This window comes from Salvelinus alpinus, chromosome 16 (assembly GCF_045679555.1).
Source record: "Salvelinus alpinus chromosome 16, SLU_Salpinus.1, whole genome shotgun sequence".
Lineage (NCBI taxonomy): Eukaryota > Metazoa > Chordata > Actinopteri > Salmoniformes > Salmonidae > Salvelinus > Salvelinus alpinus.
Genome location: NC_092101.1, coordinates 32,271,977 through 32,291,062, shown reverse-complemented (window position 1 = coordinate 32,291,062; position 19,086 = coordinate 32,271,977). Strand labels below are relative to the sequence as shown.

The following is a 19,086-nucleotide window of genomic DNA, read 5'->3' as shown; positions in this document are numbered from 1 at the left end:
GAGGGACAGAGGGTTCTCAGAGGGAAAGAGGGTTCTCAGAGGGAAAGAGAGGTCTCAAAGGGAAAGAGAGTTCTCAGAGGGAAAGAGGGTTCTCAGAGGGAAAGAGGGTTCTCAGAGGGAAAGAGGGTTCTCAGAGGGAAAGAGGGTTCTCAGAGGGAAAGAGAGGTCTCAGAGGGAAAGAGGGATCTCAGAGGGAAAGAGGGTTCTCAGAGGGAAAGAGGGTTCTCAGAGGGAAAGAGGGTTCTCAGAGGGAAAGAGGGTTCTCAGAGGGAAAGAGGGGTCTCAGAGGGAAAGAGGGTTCTCAGAGGGAAAGAGGGTTCTCAGAGGGAAAGAGGGATCTCAGAGGGAAAGAGGGTTCTCAGAGGGAAAGAGGGATCTCAGAGGGAAAGAGGGTTCTCAGAGGGAAAGAGGGTTCTCAGAGGGAAAGAGGGTTCTCAGAGGGAAAGAGGGATCTCAGTGGGAAAGAGGGATCTCAGAGGGAAAGAGGGTTCTCAGAGGGAAAGAGGGTTCTCAGAGGGAAAGAGGGTTCTCAGAGGGAAAGAGGGATCTCAGTGGGAAAGAGGGTTCTCAGAGGGAAAGAGGGTTCTCAGAGGGAAAGAGGGTTCTCAGAGGGACAGAGGGTTCTCAGAGGGAAAGAGGGTTCTCAGAGGGACAGAGGGGTCTCAGAGGGAAAGAGGGTTCTCAGAGGGAAAGAGGGATCTCAGTGGGAAAGAGGGTTCTCAGAGGGAAAGAGGGTTCTCAGAGGGACAGAGGGGTCTCAGAGGGAAAGAGAGGTCTCAAAGGGAAAGAGGGTTCTCAGTGGGAAAGAGAGGTCTCAGAGGGAAAGAGGGGTCTCAGTGGGAAAGAGAGGTCTCAGAGGGATCTCTGTGGGAAAGAGAGGTCTCTGGGGGAAAGAGGGGTCTCAGTGGGAAAGAGAGGTCTCTGGGGGAAAGAGGGGTCTCAGTGGAAAAGAGGGGTCTCAGAGGGAAAGAGGGGTCTCAGAGGGAAAGAGGGGTCTCAGTGGGAAAGAGAGGTCTCAGTGGGAAAGAGAGGTCTCTGGGGGAAAGAGGGGTCTCAGTGGGAAAGAGATGTCTCAGAGGGAAAGAGAGGTCTCTGGGGGAAAGAGGGGTCTCAGTGGGAAAGAGGGGTCTCAGAGGGAAAGAGGGGTCTCAGTGGGAAAGAGGGGTCTCAATGGGAAAGAGGGGTCTCAGTGGGAAAGAGGGGTCTCAGTGGGAAAGAGGGGTCTCAGTGGGAAAGAGGGGTCTCAGTGGGAAAGAGGGGTCTCAGAGGGAAAGAAGGGTCTCAGTGGAAAAGAGATGTCTTAGAGGGAAAGAGAGGTCTCTGGGGGAAAGAGGGGTCTCAGTGGGAAAGAGAGGTCTCAGAGGGAAAGAGAGGTCTCTGGGGGAAAGCTAGTCTAAATACTCTCCTAATTTGAAGTTTAACTGAGTTGACTGAGATCACGGTTGGTCATGATAAGCCTCCAAACATAGACAGACTCCCTTAATGTCCAAATAGAGTCCCAAATTGAACCCCACTCCCTCTGTAGTGCACTACTTTTGACCAGGACCCATGGGGAATAGGGTACCATTTGGAACACAAACAGAGACTTCAGAGACCTCTTCAACTGCCCAGCAAACAATTTCCAGTAAGTCTTCCCTTCCTAAAAACTTGTTTATTTATAGGATCTTTCCTTGGTTTTTGTTATGATGGACAGTGAATGTAATGTGTTTAATGGATGGGTTACTATTGTCGAATTTCTCCTTTTATCAGTCTGGCATCTAGGGAAATGGTTTGGGGTCTGTGTGAATGTGTTTGTTTGTGTGTGTGTGTGTGTGTGTGTGTGTGTGTGCACGTGCGTGTGTGCGCGTGCGTGTGTGTGCATGTGTAAGGTTTCGGCTCTGAGCTCATTTTCAGCCCTGTCAGGACCCATTGTGATGGGAGATAATACAAGCCACCCTCTCTTCTTACATCTCTCTCTGGAATTGAGCTGTTGAGACTGATATAACACACACACACACACACACACACACACACACACACACACAGAAGCCCAAAAACACACACACATATATTTTGGTAACTACATTTTTTTCTAAAAATCGATTGAGACGTCCTTCCCCCAAAACAGCACTGTACGTAGAATCAGTCACAACTCTACTGTAGGCCTAAAGAGAAAATATAATAGATGTAGCCTGGATTTGAACCATGGACTGAAATGACACCTCTTGCACTGAGATGCAGTGCCTTAGACCGCTGAGCTACTCAGGAGCCCCAATGAGCTGACATGAACACATATAACATGTCATATAGGATATAAATAAGTAACTGTTGATATGGCATGTGTCCATCACTCATCATATGCCCAGGTAACTAACCGTGCAACTCTTGGACCCCCTCTACTGCAGACTTGGTAGAAAAATGGACAGAAAGAATCCATTCCAGAAGATTTGTCCATCTACAGTGCCCTCATGTGGTGATATAGGGGACAAAATGCCACAATTACACGATAACAAAAACATCTATGATTTCATGTACACTTCACTATAATGTCTATAAGAGAAAGTAAGAAAGAAAGGAAAAAGGTTTTTTCTAAGATGAGTTATTATTCTGTCATTAGGTGCTTGATAGTATTTTGGTTGAGAGAGTGATCTCTCCTGCCATAGATGAATCACCTCCCATGTTGTATCATATGGAATGAATATGTTTTCTGTTATCCTTAAGAATTCCATGGTCCGCATGATGCAGAACCTCGCTGTGTTTAGTCTTCCAAGATCTGTCTCTCTCTGTCTCTCTCTCTGTCTCTCTCTGTCTGTCTCTCTCTGTCTCTCTCTCTGTCTCTCTCTCTCTGTCTCTCTCTCTGTCTCTCTCTGTCTCTCTCTGTCTCTCTCTCTCTCTCTCTGTCTCTCTCTCTGTCTCTCTCTGTCTCTCTCTGTCTCTCTCTCTGTCTCTCTCTGTCTGTCTCTCTCTCTGTCTCTCTCTGTCTGTCTCTCTCTCTGTCTCTCTCTGTCTCTCTCTCTGTCTCTCTCTGTCTCTCTCTGTCTCTCTCTCTGTCTCTCTCTGTCTGTCTCTCTCTCTGTCTCTCTCTGTCTGTCTCTCTCTCTGTCTCTCTCTGTCTCTCTCTCTGTCTCTCTCTCTGTCTCTCTCTCTGTCTCTCTCTGTCTCTCTCTGTCTCTCTCTCTGTCTCTCTCTGTCTCTCTCTCTGTCTCTCTCTGTCTGTCTCTCTCTCTGTCTCTCTCTGTCTCTCTCTGTCTCTCTCTCTCTGTCTCTCTCTCTCTGTCTCTCTCTCTGTCTCTCTCTCTGTCTCTCTCTGTCTCTCTCTGTCTCTCTCTCTGTCTCTCTCTGTCTCTCTCTGTCTGTCTCTCTCTCTGTCTCTCTCTGTCTCTCTCTGTCTCTCTCTCTGTCTCTCTCTCTGTCTCTCTCTGTCTGTCTCTCTCTCTGTCTCTCTCTCTCTCTCTCTCTCTGTCTCTCTCTCTGTCTCTCTCTCTCTGTCTCTCTCTGTCTCTCTCTGTCTCTCTCTCCGTCTCTCTCTCCGTTTCTGTCTCTCTCTCCGTCTCTCTCTCCGTCTCTCTCTGTCTCTCTCTGTCTCTCTCTCTCTGTCTCTCTCTCTGTCTCTCTCTCTGTCTCTCTCTGTCTCTCAATTGAATTCAAAGGGCTTTATTGGCATGGGAAACATATGTTTACAAAGCAAGTGAAATAGATAATAAACAAAAGTGAGATAAACAATCTGAAATTAATAGTAAACATTACACTCACAAAAGTTCCAAAATAATAGAGGCATTTCATATATTATGTCTATATACAGTGTTGTAACAATGTGCAAATATTTCAAGTACAAAATGGAAAATAAATAAACATAATTATGAGTTGTATTTACAATGGTGTTTGTTCTTCACTGGTTGCCCTTTTCTTGTGGCAACAGGTCACAAATATTGCTGCTGTGATTGCATACTGTGGTATTTTACCAAATAGACATGGGAGTTTATCAAAATTGTATTTGTTTTCGAATTATTTGTGGGTCTTTGTAATCTGATTGAAATATGTGTCTCTAATATGGTCATATATTTGGCAGGAGGTTAGGATGTCCAGCTCAGTTTCCATCTCATTTTGTGGGCAGTGTGCACATAGCCTGTCTTCTCTTGAGAGCCAGATCTGCCTACGGTGGCCTCTCACAATAGCAAGGCTATGCTCACTGAGTCTGTACATAGTCAAAGCTTTCCTTAGTTTTGGGTCAGTCACAGCGGTCAGGTATTCTGTGTTTAGGGCCAAATAGCATTCTAGTTTGCTCAGATTTTTTGTTGATTCTTTCCAATTTGTCAAGTAATTATCTTTTTGTTTTCTCATGATTTGGTTGGGTCTAATTGTGTTGCTGTCCTGGGGCTCTGTGGGGTCCGTTTGTGTTTGTGAACAGAGCCCCAGGACCAGCTTGCTTAGGGGACTCTTCTCCAGGTTAATCTCTCTGTAGGTGATGGCTTTGTTATCGGAGGTTTGGGAATCGCTTTCTTTTAGGTGGTTATAGAAGTTAATGTCTCTTTTCTGGAGTTTGATAATTAGCTGGTATCGGCCTAATTTTGCTCTGCATGCATTATTTAGTGTTTTATGTTGTACACGGAGGATATTTTTGCAGAATTCTGCATGCAGAGTCTCAATTTGGGGTTTGTCCCATTTTGTGAATTCTTGGTTGGTGAGCGCACCCCAGACCTCATAACCATAAAGGGCTGATTCAAGTATTTTTTGCCAGATCCTAATTGGTATGTTGAATTTTATGTTCCTTTTGATGGCGTAAAGCCCCTTCTTGTCTCTCTCTTTCTCTCTCTCGCTCTCTCTAAATGCGGGTGACACATTTCAGTTGAATGCATTCAGTTGTACAACTGACTAGGTATCCCTCTTTCCCTTTCTCTCTCAATTCAATTGGCTTTATCGGCATTTTTTATTTTTATTTTTTATTTTACCGTTATTTTACCAGGTAAGTTGACTGAGAACACGTTCTCATTTGCAGCAACGACCTGGGGAATAGTTACAGGGGAGAGGAGGGGGATGAATGAGCCAATTATAAACTGGGGATTATTAGGTGACCATGATGGTTTGAGGGCCAGATTGGGAATTTAGCCAGGACACCGGGGTTAACACCCCTACTCTTACGATAAGTGCCATGGGATCTTTAATGACCTCAGAGAGTCAGGACACCCGTTTAACGTCCCATCCGAAAGACGGCACCCTACATAGGAAACATATGTTTACAATACCAACCATTTCAATTGTTATATTATTGGCTATGTACAGTGTTATAACAATGTGCAAATGGTTGAAGTATGAAAGGGAAAATAAATAAACAGATAAATATAGGTTTAATTTACAATGGTGTTTGTTCTCCACTGGTTGGCCTTTTCTTGTGGCACTAGGTACCAAGCTTGCTGCTATGGTGGCGCACTGTGATACTTCACCTAGTACATATGGGAGTTTATCAAGATTGATCTTTCTCTCTCTCATCAGAATCTTGGTGGCTCTGTTATTTTTGACTTGCATCACCAGACAAATACAGGAACACATTTCTGTTGTTGTCTTCAGAATTCAGAGTGCACTCAAGCACTGTACTAAGTAAAAGGGACCTGTATGTACCAGAAGTTATACACGTATCTGTTTACATTTATCTTAGCATGTAACCGAGGCAAATTAAGGATCTGTTTAACAGTTTTGGTCTTTTTAAATATTTTTTTCCTTATTTGGAAAATCGATTCTATATGGTGGTCAGCTAGAATTTACTACTGTTGGATCTATTCTCTTCATAAACCAAACAGCTCTTGAGAAGTCTGGTGTGGTGGCGTAAATGTCTCTTGCAGAAGAGTTTTGTAAGAGTGTGTCAGTATACTCTATCTTCCACTGGCTGAGAGCCCTCCCAGTCCCATCCACTACTCTGGCATGGTCCACACAGACACTTGGCCAAGCAACTTCCTGAACAACCAGCTGCAGCAGTAAGTGTGCTCTCCTACTCAGGTCTGTAGTGTGCTGCTATGGAATATGCATAGGAATGCAGACTTTGGCCCATGGATGCAGTCTGCAGTCGTCTGGACTCCCCCACACGCGCCCCTCACTCAACAGTTGTGTAGTCTGCGTCTGTGGGGTTCAATTCAGTTCAAATGGCTCATATGGTTTTGTGTGTCCTATTTATTCGCAATGGGAGAGGAGACTGTTAGGATAGAAGTACCGTAGCACTTAGTGGACCGTAACCTCGGGAAACAAATTTTTCCTAAGTACAGGTCTGCGTGTGGGACACCATATTCCACACAGTGATTTATAATTCAGTTTTACCTGATGTTGTCACTTCATCCATCAATGTTGTAAGGTGTCCTCAAGATGGCTCTGCGACTCTAGGCCTCTCTTCCACTCAGCCCTGCATATGTAAGCTACGACCGAGGTTCAAACCTGCTTATCCTGCATTCCACAAGGAAAGGTTACTCATCATCACTAGTTTTGGGCAGAGACAACCACACCAAACAATCAAACAAGCACACAAATACTTCACTACATGACCAAAAGTGGACACCTGCTTGTCCAACATCGCATTCCAAAATCATGGGCATTCATATGGAGTTGTCCCCCCATTGCTGCTATAACAGCCACTCTTCTGGGAAGGCTTTCCACTAGATGTTGGAATATTGCTGCAGGGACTTGCTTCCATTCAGCCGCAAGAGCATTAGTGAGGTCGGGCACTGATGTTGGGCAATTAGGCCTGGCTCGCAGTTGATGTTCCAATTCATCCCAAAGGTGTTCAATGAGGTTTAGGTCATGGCACTGTGCAGGCCAGTCAAGTTCTTCCACACTGATTTCAACAAATAATTTCTGTATGGACCTTGCTTTGTGCACGGAGGCATTGTCATGCTGAAACAGGAAAGGGCCTTCCCCAAACTGTTGCCACAAAGTTGGAAGCAGAATTGTTTAGAATGTCATTGTAGGCTGTAACATTAACATTTCCCTTCACAGGAACTAAGGGGCAAAACCCCACCCATGAAAAACAGCCTCAGACCATTATTCCTCCTCAACCAAACTTTACAGTTGGCACTATGCATTGGGGCAGATAGCGTTCTCCTGGCATCCGATTCCAGATTCATCCGTCGGATTGCCAGATGGTGAAGCGTGATTCATCACTCCAGAGAACGCGTTTCCACTGCTCCGGAGTCCAATTGCGGCAAGCTTTACACCACTCCAGCCGACGCTTGGCATTGAGCATGGTGATCTTAGGCTTGTGTGTGGCTGCTCGGCCATGGAAACTCATTTCATGAAGCTCCCGACAAACAGTTTTAGAGCTGACGTTGCTTCCAGAGGCAGTTTGGAACTCGGTAGGGAGTGTTGCAACCGAGGACAGACGATTTTGACTTCCAACGCGCTTCAGCACTCGGCTGCCCTGTTTTGTGAGATTGTGTGGCCTACCACTTTGCGGCTGAGCCGTTGTTGCTCCTAGACATTTCCACTTCACAATACCAGCACTTACAGTTGACCGGGGAAGCTCTAGCAGGGCAGACATTTACGAACTGACTTGTTGGAAAGGTGGAATTCTATGATGGTGCCACGTTGAACATCACTGAGCTCTTCAGTAAGGCCATTCTACTGCCAATGTTTGTCTATGGAGATTGCATGGCTGTGTGCTCAATGTTATACACCTGTCAGCAATGGTTGGGGCTGAAATACCCGAATCCACTAATTTGAAGGGGTGTCCAGATACTTTTGTATATACCATATTTAGTATATTGCGTGCACTTTGTTATTTAATGGGGTCACATCAGTATTGTGAATAGGCAAACCGTTGGAGACAGTTGTCTAACTTTTCATCGCTGGGGAGTTGTTAGCACAGCCCCATTGCATCATGCTTCACCCATGGTGATGTTCTACTGATTCCTTTTCAATTAAAACAAATGCTCTTAACAGGCACAATAGCACAATCTGACTGCACTAAAGCTGACCAAACCTGTTCTATGATTATCAATCATCCTTTTAGTCAAATATTTTCAAGGATATTTTTTAAGATGCCACAAATACATACTGTATATCAAAACAAAAATACCAACGGTATAATTACTTCAACCCCCTCAGCTCCACCATCTACCAGAGGACTCAATTTATTTGGACTTAACCACACCATTTCATCAGGAATTGGGGCAATAGTCTTGTTTGCAATTTAGACTGCCTGGGGACTGTGGGTCCCTGGTCCCACCGTAGCCTCAGTCCTATCTATCCACAGCCATCTAGTATTCTTTTGTACTGCTGTATTAACTGGAGAATATGGTGGGTCCTCCACAATTCTCTTTATGGAGAGCAATGCATGAGACTGAGAGGCCCAAATGGGCTTATTGAAATAATGAGTGCATACATCCAACATCTGAAACTCACTCTAAAAAACACAAAACAGAATCACAAGATGTTTCTCGCTTTTGAAGAGAACAAACACATCGGTGATATTTAAAGTATTCTGTTTATTTCTCTTCCTCAGATATCCACTGAAGAAGAAAACAATATTATTGCAGACTTCCAAAGCGGCCCTTGTCTGAAGTGAGTGAAACTAATCAGGCTGCTGCGTGGCCTGCCCAAGGTCTTCCCAATGTGATTAACATTGTTCAGCCCCCCAAGTCAGGAAACATGAAAGGGAGAGAGCACAGCAGCTCTAAAGAGAGCTCCTTCGTCTTTGCAATTTACTTCAATCCTGCTTGCTTAAACTTGTTTACAGAAAGATAAATTCCCAAACTCCATGGGCCAACATCACTATCTTGTCCATGATGAATAATTTAATTGGGTGATAACCTTAAACTTTATGTTTTGCCTCTCTAATATATCTCCCCAAACAATGCAGGGAAGATCAAAACTGAATCTGTGTGCTCTTGCTTGGGCAGGGCCAAAAGAAGTAGCAAAATATAGTTAATTGCCAATTCTATGTCTCTCAATGTTTGCAGAACTTTATACATTTCAAATTGACTGTTAAATTCAAGACACATACCATAACCATGGAGACAAAAAAGACAACAGCACTTTGTGTGTTGCTTTCGCAATTGAGAAAAACTGTAAAATTTGAGAAATACTGTAACTGATATGACCTTTTCATAGTGAAACATAAATGTACCCACATTTGAACTGGTTAATTGGCATTATACTATGATACTGCAGCCTCTTTGTTAATGGGTGTCATTATATGTGAGAATGACTTGCCAAATGTGATGTATATCAACTTTCAGTACGGCTCAGTCTGTACAGTATCTGCTCACCTCAACAAAGGCCTAGTACACGCTCAGGTTGTACAACTGATATACAACCCATTTGACACAGCTGTGATACAACAGATATTGTTTACGAGTTTATCTGCACACAAATGTTTACACAAACGTTGGGAAGACAGTTGTCTCTGGAACGATCCCAGACATCAATACCTTAGAACTCTGAGACAGGAAGAAATAGGAGCAGAGATAGTGAGCAAAATAACAAATTGTTTTCTGATTTCTATAACTGAATTGTATTAATGGCAGTTTTAAAGCATATAAAATACAGATGTGAGTCTATGGTTCTACACCACTCATCAATGAATCATGCCCCTTGGTCTACTTTCCAACGGATACCAGCACCAGACGCAGAGTTTTGCCTAGGCTGTGCGAAATTAAGCAACATCAAAGAAATCTTCTTAAAAGAGCAAGTTTAGAAGAATTAATATTTGATAAAGCTGAATCCCTGCATAAGCACACAGGCAATGAGTGGCTGGATGTTAATCTCTGAAGAGTATTAAAGACTCTAATATACCATATTTACTGATATTAGGAATTAAAACAGCATATAATATGTATTTAAAAAATCGTTTTACATATTAAAATATGATTTTCATATTGCTGATGTAATAGCGTTTAATAGGTCTAATTTGAGACGGCACGATTCAAAGTGCTACAGGAAGAGATCATATACCACCTTGTGGCTATGTTCCTCCACTGCACAGAGAGTAAAAGTTTCTATAAAATATGTAGAAATATTATCTGACTATTTAATGTATTGTAATTTCACACATGATGCCCTCACGATACAAACAATTGGCAATATGAATCAAGAGGAGAAGAAGAGAATAGAGTTAGATATTCAAGTATATAATGAACAAAGGAGGGTCAGCTCAGCTGATTTGAGAATGAACTCTCTCCTAATAGTTTTTAGTGAGTGGCTGTGGATCTGAATTCTCTGGAACCCTCCTCCTAACAGCTAGAAGTCTGAAGCTTCTGCGCATGTGCCGGATTTTCTACTATACGTGCAGTCTCTGCACAGTCTCTGATCTACTTGTTAGACTGTCCAGAGAACAGGCTACTCTGGCAAATTTCAGTGATGAATGGAGAATGGTGCAGTGCTCGTTTAATAAAATCAGATCAAAGCTAAATGAATGCAAGATCACATAATGATAGAATTCTACATAACAGAACCGAATATAATATCATAGTATTACTTTACTGCAAGACCGAAAACAGCACCTAATTTCTTATGAGATTTAAGGATGATTGCACAAATGGCCACATTTTTCTCTCATGCCAAAACTCAACAGCATGCGCCACTTGGCCAAATATGTGCTTTGAGTGAAACAGGTACTCTTAGAAAAAAGGTTCCTTATAAAAACAAAAAGGGTTCTATCGCTTGCTTCATATATGGCATCCCTAAACGTTCTATATACTTGTCAGCGATTGGATGCAGAGACGTAGCGGAGTCAGGCGCAGGACACAGGTTAGAGCAAAACAACTGAGTTTACTCAATAAAACAAACAAGCAATATTCCAATAAGGAAAATACATACAAACTAAGACCTACAACAACCACTAAGACACCAACAATCACGGACAGAACAGAAAGGTATGCCAGAGGGTTAAATAAGGAACATGATATGGGAATTGAAACCAGGTGTGTGTAATACAGACAAAACAAAACGAAAATGAAACATGGATGAACTGAACCTGAACCTAAATGGTTCCATATAGGACCCTGCATGGTGCCATTTATTAATTATGGCTACTACTATTAAATAGTAATATTTCTTAGCTAAGAATATAATTTAATAAACAATTAAATAATGGACAAAAGAATACCAGCATAGTTTTTAGAATTTATTGTCATTATATGCAAACATAGATCACGTCAACTCTGGCTGACTTCTTTACAATACAATACAATGCGACTTTGTCCGAACAACAAAAATGTTTCTTCTCTTTCTCAACACCCACAAACATACAGTTGAGATTAGCACAGGTTCAAGCTGCAGTGCAGCGCCCCTGGATGAAGAACATGCTGTGGGGTTAAGGGCCTTACTCAAGGGCCCAACAGTAGAGGAATGTTTTGAGGATGTGAACCCAGCAGCCCTCTAGTTGTCAGATTAATTCCGCCTGTTTTTTTCCCAGCGCCTGGCCCAGGATTCAAACCGTCAACCTTTTGGCCACGGGTCCAACTCCCTAGCCGCTGGGCTACCTAGCGCCAGTACAGTATGACTTGTTGCCTGACTGGTTCCAGAGAAGAAGAAAAAAGGAGCAAAAACATGAGTTGATCTTCAGAAATAAGCATGAGCTAATCTTCCAAAATGAAGACAAAATGTTATGCAGACATATAATTATTATGATGTAGAAGAACAAGTTACATGCAGTTGTCATCAGCAGCAGCCAAAAGAGAGATCCTCTAACATTACCTCTTATATTTTTTGGTTAGCCTACTGCAAGACTGAGAAAAACATACATAGTGTGTTAAAAGTCATGTAATTATTAACTAGGCTATTGAATCACCAAGACTTATTATACATTATGATTATAAATCATTTATACATACCTCCTCTCAGTCAGCAACAGTCTTCTAATGGCTTCATGAAACATAGTCCTCTCAATTGACACCACTGAAATATAAGTAACAATTAGCTAATTACCAATATCAGGCTGGGTCTGGAGCTCTATTTGGCACATACCATAATAAATCATGTTTATTTGAAAGAGTTAGCTGGCTAGCTTGTAAAGTGGTGAATTAAAGTAGCCTAGATGTTTCCTAGTAGCCTAGCTAGCTTACAAATGTGCTCAAATTCGAATAACATTTCAACTTTGTGGTTAGAGCGAAAGGTTGCTAGATCGAATCCCTGAGCTGAAAATCTGTCGTTCTGCCCCTGAACAAGGCAGTTAACCCACTGTTCCTAGGCTGTCATTCTAAATAAGAATTTGTTCTTAACTGACTTGCCTAGGTAAAAAAAGAAGAAAAGCTAGCTTATAGTTTATCATATGACTTTGGCATCATACATTCAAATTAAATAATAAACTTTGCTGACCTTTATACATGGAAAAAAAACGTGCATATTGGTAGGATACTTGCAAGTTGGTTCAACCACCATCCTCTGTCTGTCTTGCGTGGTCATGCTGGAATGTCATTTGGTTTTTGAATTGGAATGGCAGTTACATTATGAATAGACCAAAAGGTTCTATATAGAACCCTTTTTTTGAGTGCATGCTTTTATTAAACAGATTATTTCCTCTTGCTTCGAGCTAGCATTTAGTTTCCAACAGCACAGGTTTATATGAACCTTGCCATTTGCCACTCAGACCTTGGCAAAAATGTTGCAAAATATGAATTCGATATTCCCCCTGCCAAAGAGAGCTAATGTGTTGGATGTCAGCTAGCCATTTTTCTGCCCTGGCGAAATCATGCAGTAGCATGATTGCAAAACAGTTGAAACACATTTAAAGGGCATGTTAGCTGTCATTTCAGAGTTTAATGTGACTGAGTAAGCTTTTGTTAGCTGTTGTTTTCTGAAATCCCCATTACACTGGGGTAGGGATAGAACCGTCAAGGTTCTTTGCCTTCACTGGGTATATATATATACAGTATATAGAACCATTTTTAGTAGGGCTCTTTAATCTCATCCAAAGAACCAAAAGGTTCTTTATAAACTGGGTGGTTTGAGCCCTCAATGCTGATTGGCTGAAAGCTGTGGTATATCAGACCGTATACCACGGTTATGATCCCCAAAAATATTTTTACTGTTATAATTACGTTGGTAACCAGTTTATAATAGCAATAAGGCACCTCGGGGGTTTGTGCTGTACGGCCAATATACCACAGCTAACGGCTGTATCGAGGCACTCCTTGTTGCATCGTGTGGAAGAACAGCCCTTGGCCCTGATATATTGGCCATATACCACACCCCCTCATGCCTTATTGCTTAAATATAGAACCCCAAAGAACCCTTTTTTCTAAGAGTGTACAGCTTGTTAACACCATCTGCTCAAAAATTCTCTCACGGTATGTCAATTAAAACAACACTGTACATATCTCAAGATATTCTCATGAAACTGATTGAGATCAAATTGTTGTCAAAACGTTTCACCGGTAAACCTCGAGGAATTATCATTCACGATTGACAGTAAGAAATGTGAAGGGAGGGTGACCACAATATTTTTTTGTGTAAAGTAGAGGTAAAGAAACGCCTGTGCAGAAGGTAACCTGGATCTTCAGCTCCGGAGAAGAGACTTACAGGGGGGCGTGACGGGGGCAGAACGGGGTGGTTACCTTCGCATCCACAACCTTCTTTTTATTGTTAAAATGTCTATCATGACAAAAGTCTACTGTTTCCCCCTTTGGCAGTGTCAGAGGTAAGTATAGAAATGCTAAAATGGGACAGTAAAGGTGATTTCATTAGGCCAGAGAGATTCAGGCTAACACCTCTATAACACACCAAGGTCACTGTCCAATTAACATGCTAAAACGGCTGGAGGACTCCAGCCTAACTGAAGCTGCTATAGCCAACCTTTCTGAATAAAACATGGACAAAAACACAGGAAAACATGGTGATACCGGAGGGATTCGTCAAATAGATTCTACATTTTGAGCAACAGTCTTTAAGACAGGTGGCTGAACACACAGGTGACCTTGAGTTTATGGTTGATGCGTGTGTTGAGGCCTGAAACAGCTTTCATTAGTGACTCAGAATCCCTGTGCAGCAGGAGAGATAGGGTGTGACCCATATGCCACCCATTTCCCTATTTAGTACACTACTATAGGCCTTAGTCAAAAGTAGTGCAGTATATAGGGAATATGGTGGCATTTGGGATGCAACCCTTCAGTACAGGGGATGAAACACAGGCAAGAGCCTCCTCTCTCCTCTCCATGCTCCACGTTAGAGGCAAATCTCCTCCCTCTCGTCCTCCCTCACTCACTCGTCCTGCCTCCCTCCCTCTCGCCCTCCCTCCTGTCCTGCATCCCTCCCTCCCGTCCTGCCTCCCTCCCTCTCGCCCTACCTCCCTCCAGTCCTGCCTCCCTCCCTCTCGTCCTCCCTCCCGTCCTGCCTTCCTCCCTCTCGTCCTGCCTCCCTCCCTGTCGTCCTCCCTCCCTCCCTCTCATCCTGCCTCCCTCACTGCTTCCCTCCCATCCTCCGGTGAAATGGTGAACTCTGTAATCTTATGTATTCTATCTCTTGCCCCATGTTTTAGACTGGTTCTCTGCCTCCCTCTTTGTTAACTGGCTTCAGTATAATGGTGTAGTTTTCTGTGATGTTCTGACACCATGGCTGGAGGCAGGAGTCTGCAGCACCCAGGATCACAAAAAAAGTGAGCCACTGAAAAATTGAGAAAATGGCTCACAGTACCCCAAGGTAGGGAATAAATTGCAGAGGATAACTAGTAGCGTGAGGCACAAACAGCATAATAAATTGTCAGAGGTTTTTGAGCTACTCGTTTTGCAGACCAAAATCAAACTTTGGGAATGTGCGTACACTTGGCAGGCCATTAAAAGAATATTTCATGTTCTGAAAACAGAGGCCTTGTGTCAATTCTAATATATCTCACAAAGAGACAACACTCTTTGGGAGGGATTACTACAGTACCACTGTGCTCTTGCTTCCATCTGAGTACATACAATGATACATTATGGGTGGCAGGTAGCCTAGCAGTTAGAGCGTTTGGCCCGTAACCGAAAGGTCCCTAGTTTAAATCCTCAAAGTGAAAAACCTGTTGAGCAAGGTATTTAACCCTAATTGCTCCAGGGTCAGCATTGATAATTTCAGACCCTGGCCATGGCCCCACTCTCTGAGGGTGTCACAGTCGGAGTTGGGATATGCAAAACACACATTCCTAATACACACTTGTACATGTGTAAAATTTGACATGACCCACCTAATTATTATTGTATATGGGTAATAGAGAGACTGAGTCAAAAAACTCTCATCTTATGTGAATGTATCTTTAAATACATACAGTATGATGAATCTCTGAACTCCATCCATCCCTTAAATAAAGAACTGTGCCTAAAAAATAAATTGGTATTGCATAGCAAATATTCCTCATTTTCAACATTAATGATTAATGATCCACACATTTAATAATTTAATCAAAATATTTTGCACTTCCTATTAATATTCAATAGACCAAATACTTCAGACATTTCAGAATCTGTGTCCACACACTGTTTCTTGTAGATAATGGCTGTTGCTTCCAATATAATTATCTCCGTACTTTACATACAGTACAAAGACTTTGCTCTAAACATTTGCTTCATTTAATGAATATTTCATAATGTAACAAATGCGAGAGTTTTAGAGAGCTTGCTATACCCACCTAAGGGTAAAAGGGTGTACAAGGCTTGAGATGTTTCCATATTTTGGTATTAATTTTTTAAATCAAGGTATCATCTATCAAGGTTGACAATATGATAGATGACAATTACATATTTTTGTGTAAAAGGTAACCTAGGTCATGTGATATACAGTAGTGTATTCTAAGATTTACCTTGCTTTCATCAGATGGTGAAATTAGTTTTTAAATGGGGCATGCAAGATCAGGTATTAAATTCACATTGGTAGTGCGACAGGACAGACATAAAACCTTTAGGGATAAAAACATAATTACTACTGAATAACAAGCCCCTGATTCATCGATACAAAATGTTCACTATTGTTACCATTGCACAGTTAGCCATTCCTTGATATACATTTAAATGACTAGTATTATTAGATTAGACTAGATTAGAATGAAGGACAGGGATTGGCTAAATCAAGTCTGACCTGAGAGAAGGTGGAAAAGAAGAACAAGCAATTTCCCAGGTATTACTGCTATAATTGCTCATGGCAAATGCTATTATCCAGAAGGTACTGTTTAACTGTAATTGAGGCTCTGTCAGCAATATCATTTGGGAAAAAAATTCAACAAAGGTCTTTAAAATGAAACCGTTTATCACCAGCTTGTCCCTGATAGTGGTATTTATCTTGTGATGAAATATAAATGAAGTCTCATGCTGGAGTAAACAAGACCCTAAAGATAAACAATTTAACAGGAAATGAAAATGATCCAGATTGCAGGATAAGAAAAATAAACATTTGAGTCAAAATGGTAGCAATCCATATGGGTTAACCATATGGAGGACTGTACAGAGGTGCCAATTGGAAGATGTGTTATCCATGCTGTACAGTATGTAGTAAAATGGTATATTATGACTCTCATGTGTAGCTTGACATGCCCAACTTGAACCATATAGTAGTAGTCTACACATTTACTCTGCAACTTTGTCCCTAATATCATTTGAGCAGAGATACACTATAACGTTGCAGATGATCAACAGTAATAATATTGATATCAAAGAGCGTCCACCATTGGTTCAGTGTAAATCTAACTAGCCTGTTGAAAACACACTGCCTATCTGACACAAGAGGGTGGAAACATATTGAAAAGCTTTATTGTGGAAGCATTTGAAATGCTGTTTACTTATACATAACAACAACAGCAACGGTAACGGGATGGATGCTTGGGGTCATGTGCTCGGTCAAATAAATAATGTAATCACATCAATAATGTACACTCAGTCTGTTATCATCATTATACAATTTAAATGAGGGTTAAAGCTGACTGGTTTACTTGTGTGAGAGCAGCGAGGCATTAAAAATATAATAGTAGCACATTTTCACCAGTAAAATATTTAATATGGAATATTCTAGAATTCACTTATATTCTAGAATGATTATCTCATTAGGCAAATGTATTCCCCATTCTATCCAACAGCCCAGTGGTTCCCGAACTTTGGGGCACACCCCAGAGGGGTCGGCAGGGGGTGCTCGGGTTCCCACATTTATTTATATATATATATATATACAGTATATATATAAGGAACTCAGTCCGGCTATAAAATTACTATAATAGTAATAGTAGAATGCACAAGGTGCAATTTTGAAATTGGGTAGTGCATCATCAGTTCCTCTTGTCATCAAAGTCATTGCATGCATACCTTAAAGAGCTATTTATAACTTGTCAGAAATGTCCCGATCAACTAGCCCATGTCAGCTAACGTTTTTTATTTATGTTTTTTACCCCATAGATATTGCTGTACATTTTTTGTCACTCAAATATCATATGAATACACATTAGACATGGCAAAATGTATAGAATTGCAGGAAATAAGCTTTAAACCTGCAAAATTCTCTCCACCAACAAGAAGGGTGTGAACAGTTTGTATCATGAACAGTGCTTGTGCCCATAGAAATAGACTTGGCGCGTGCGAGCGCATGCAGTGGGGGCACAGAATGTTCCCCAATGCTGGAAGGGGGACCCTGAGTGAAAAAGTTTGGGAACCCCTGCAACAGCCGGCTTCGACAGCATAGTCATAATCAGGGGATATAAAGACATACATATCAAAGTCATCAGCCTTGTAGTCCCATACAAGATGATTTTATACACTATAATGCTGTACTGGCTGGCAGCTAACTTTACTGTCTTTTAGGTCCCCTTGAACATAATACATCAGTCAAGATAGGCTAGAATAGGCCTACCTGTGCTTTGTCGAGGATTAGCCTGCTAAATTGCAGACCCTGCTGAATCTTGTATGCCACTGCAATAAGGTTGTGGCAACTCACAAATACATTGGTTTGAAAATATATCTACACTAGCCTTGTTACCAATGACTCTATAAAGAGCTTAATGTATTTTCCTGAGTTATATAGTCACTCAGGAATGGATAACTAGAATGGAATAGATTTCAGAACATTTTAGCAGACACTTATCCAGAGAGGCTTACAGCACATCAACAGATTTTTCACCTAGTTGCCTCTGGGATTCAAACAAGCAACCTTTTGGTTACTGGCCTAACACTCTTAATCACTAGGCTGCCGCCCCAGTCACTTGTAAAATACTGCATAAAGAAATGGTAGTGTTCAAAGTAAAAATATGCTACTACAATAAAACAATATAGTATGATGTCACATTTCAATTTGAGAGAAGGGGTAGAATCAGGAAGCTAAAGGTGTGTGTATACAGTAATGTCATTTCCCCCACCCTTCCAATAAAATGTTGAGTGAAATCCATGTCCAGCACAATTAATTTAACATTTGATGGTGTCTGGCTACAATGTAACATTCCACTATCTAGCAAACATTTGACCGTGTGTGTTGGACAACATTCACTCTACCCCTACAGTTTTCCCATCTTCCAAGCTCCATTTAACCTAACGACTTTTCTACAGTGGGTCTGGGATGGTCCATATTTTGAATAGGGGACCGCTAGTTTTGTCGTGAAGACCATTGCCATAAATCGAACATAAATGGAATAAAATACCGATTCTATTACATTATGTTCATTGCCTTTTGCAGTATCGGTGAAAGAGAAGAAGTCCTATGCGCTGTGCTATTCAGCTAACGTTAACATTTATTTCCCTCCGCTGCAAACATCCCTCTCAGAATTATAGTTTAACCTGCAGAATTTTTAGCAAAATGGCGACACTGTAATGGATGGAGGACGAAAAACGTACAGTGTCAAGTGTAATGACAAACTTGCTAATTGTTATTGTTTCCTGCATTGGGAAGGTAGGTCTCATGCTTCGATACACGCGTCTATAGACAATATATTATTATTTGGGGTATCTGGTGTTGACATGTTTAGAGGTTCGTGGTAGCCCTGGTTTTATTGAGCACGGAACACAGCGGACACACTGGCACCATACTGGCATAGAGATGAGATAACGCAAGACGTTAGCTCGACATGCATAATGGTCAGTATGGACTGATGGACTTGACTTCCATTCACCAATTGTGCACTGTCAAGTTACCCGATACTCACTAAGCACTCCATTGTCCTGTATGTTGTAGTTAAGCACCGTTCCAAAA

General features: G+C 41.8%; 1 protein-coding gene across 2 annotated transcripts in view; it reads left to right on the top strand.

The window, feature by feature from the left end:
• The first annotated feature begins 18,682 nt into the window (after positions 1-18,682).
• The window catches only part of LOC139541384 (zinc finger protein 644-like), a 34,118-nt gene continuing 33,714 nt past the window's right edge, over positions 18,683-19,086 (top strand). For both annotated transcript variants that reach the window (XR_011668338.1, XM_071345984.1), the window contains exon 1: positions 18,683-18,786. The gene's annotated coding sequence lies outside the window, so the exon portion shown is untranslated. The remainder of the gene's footprint in view (positions 18,787-19,086) is intronic.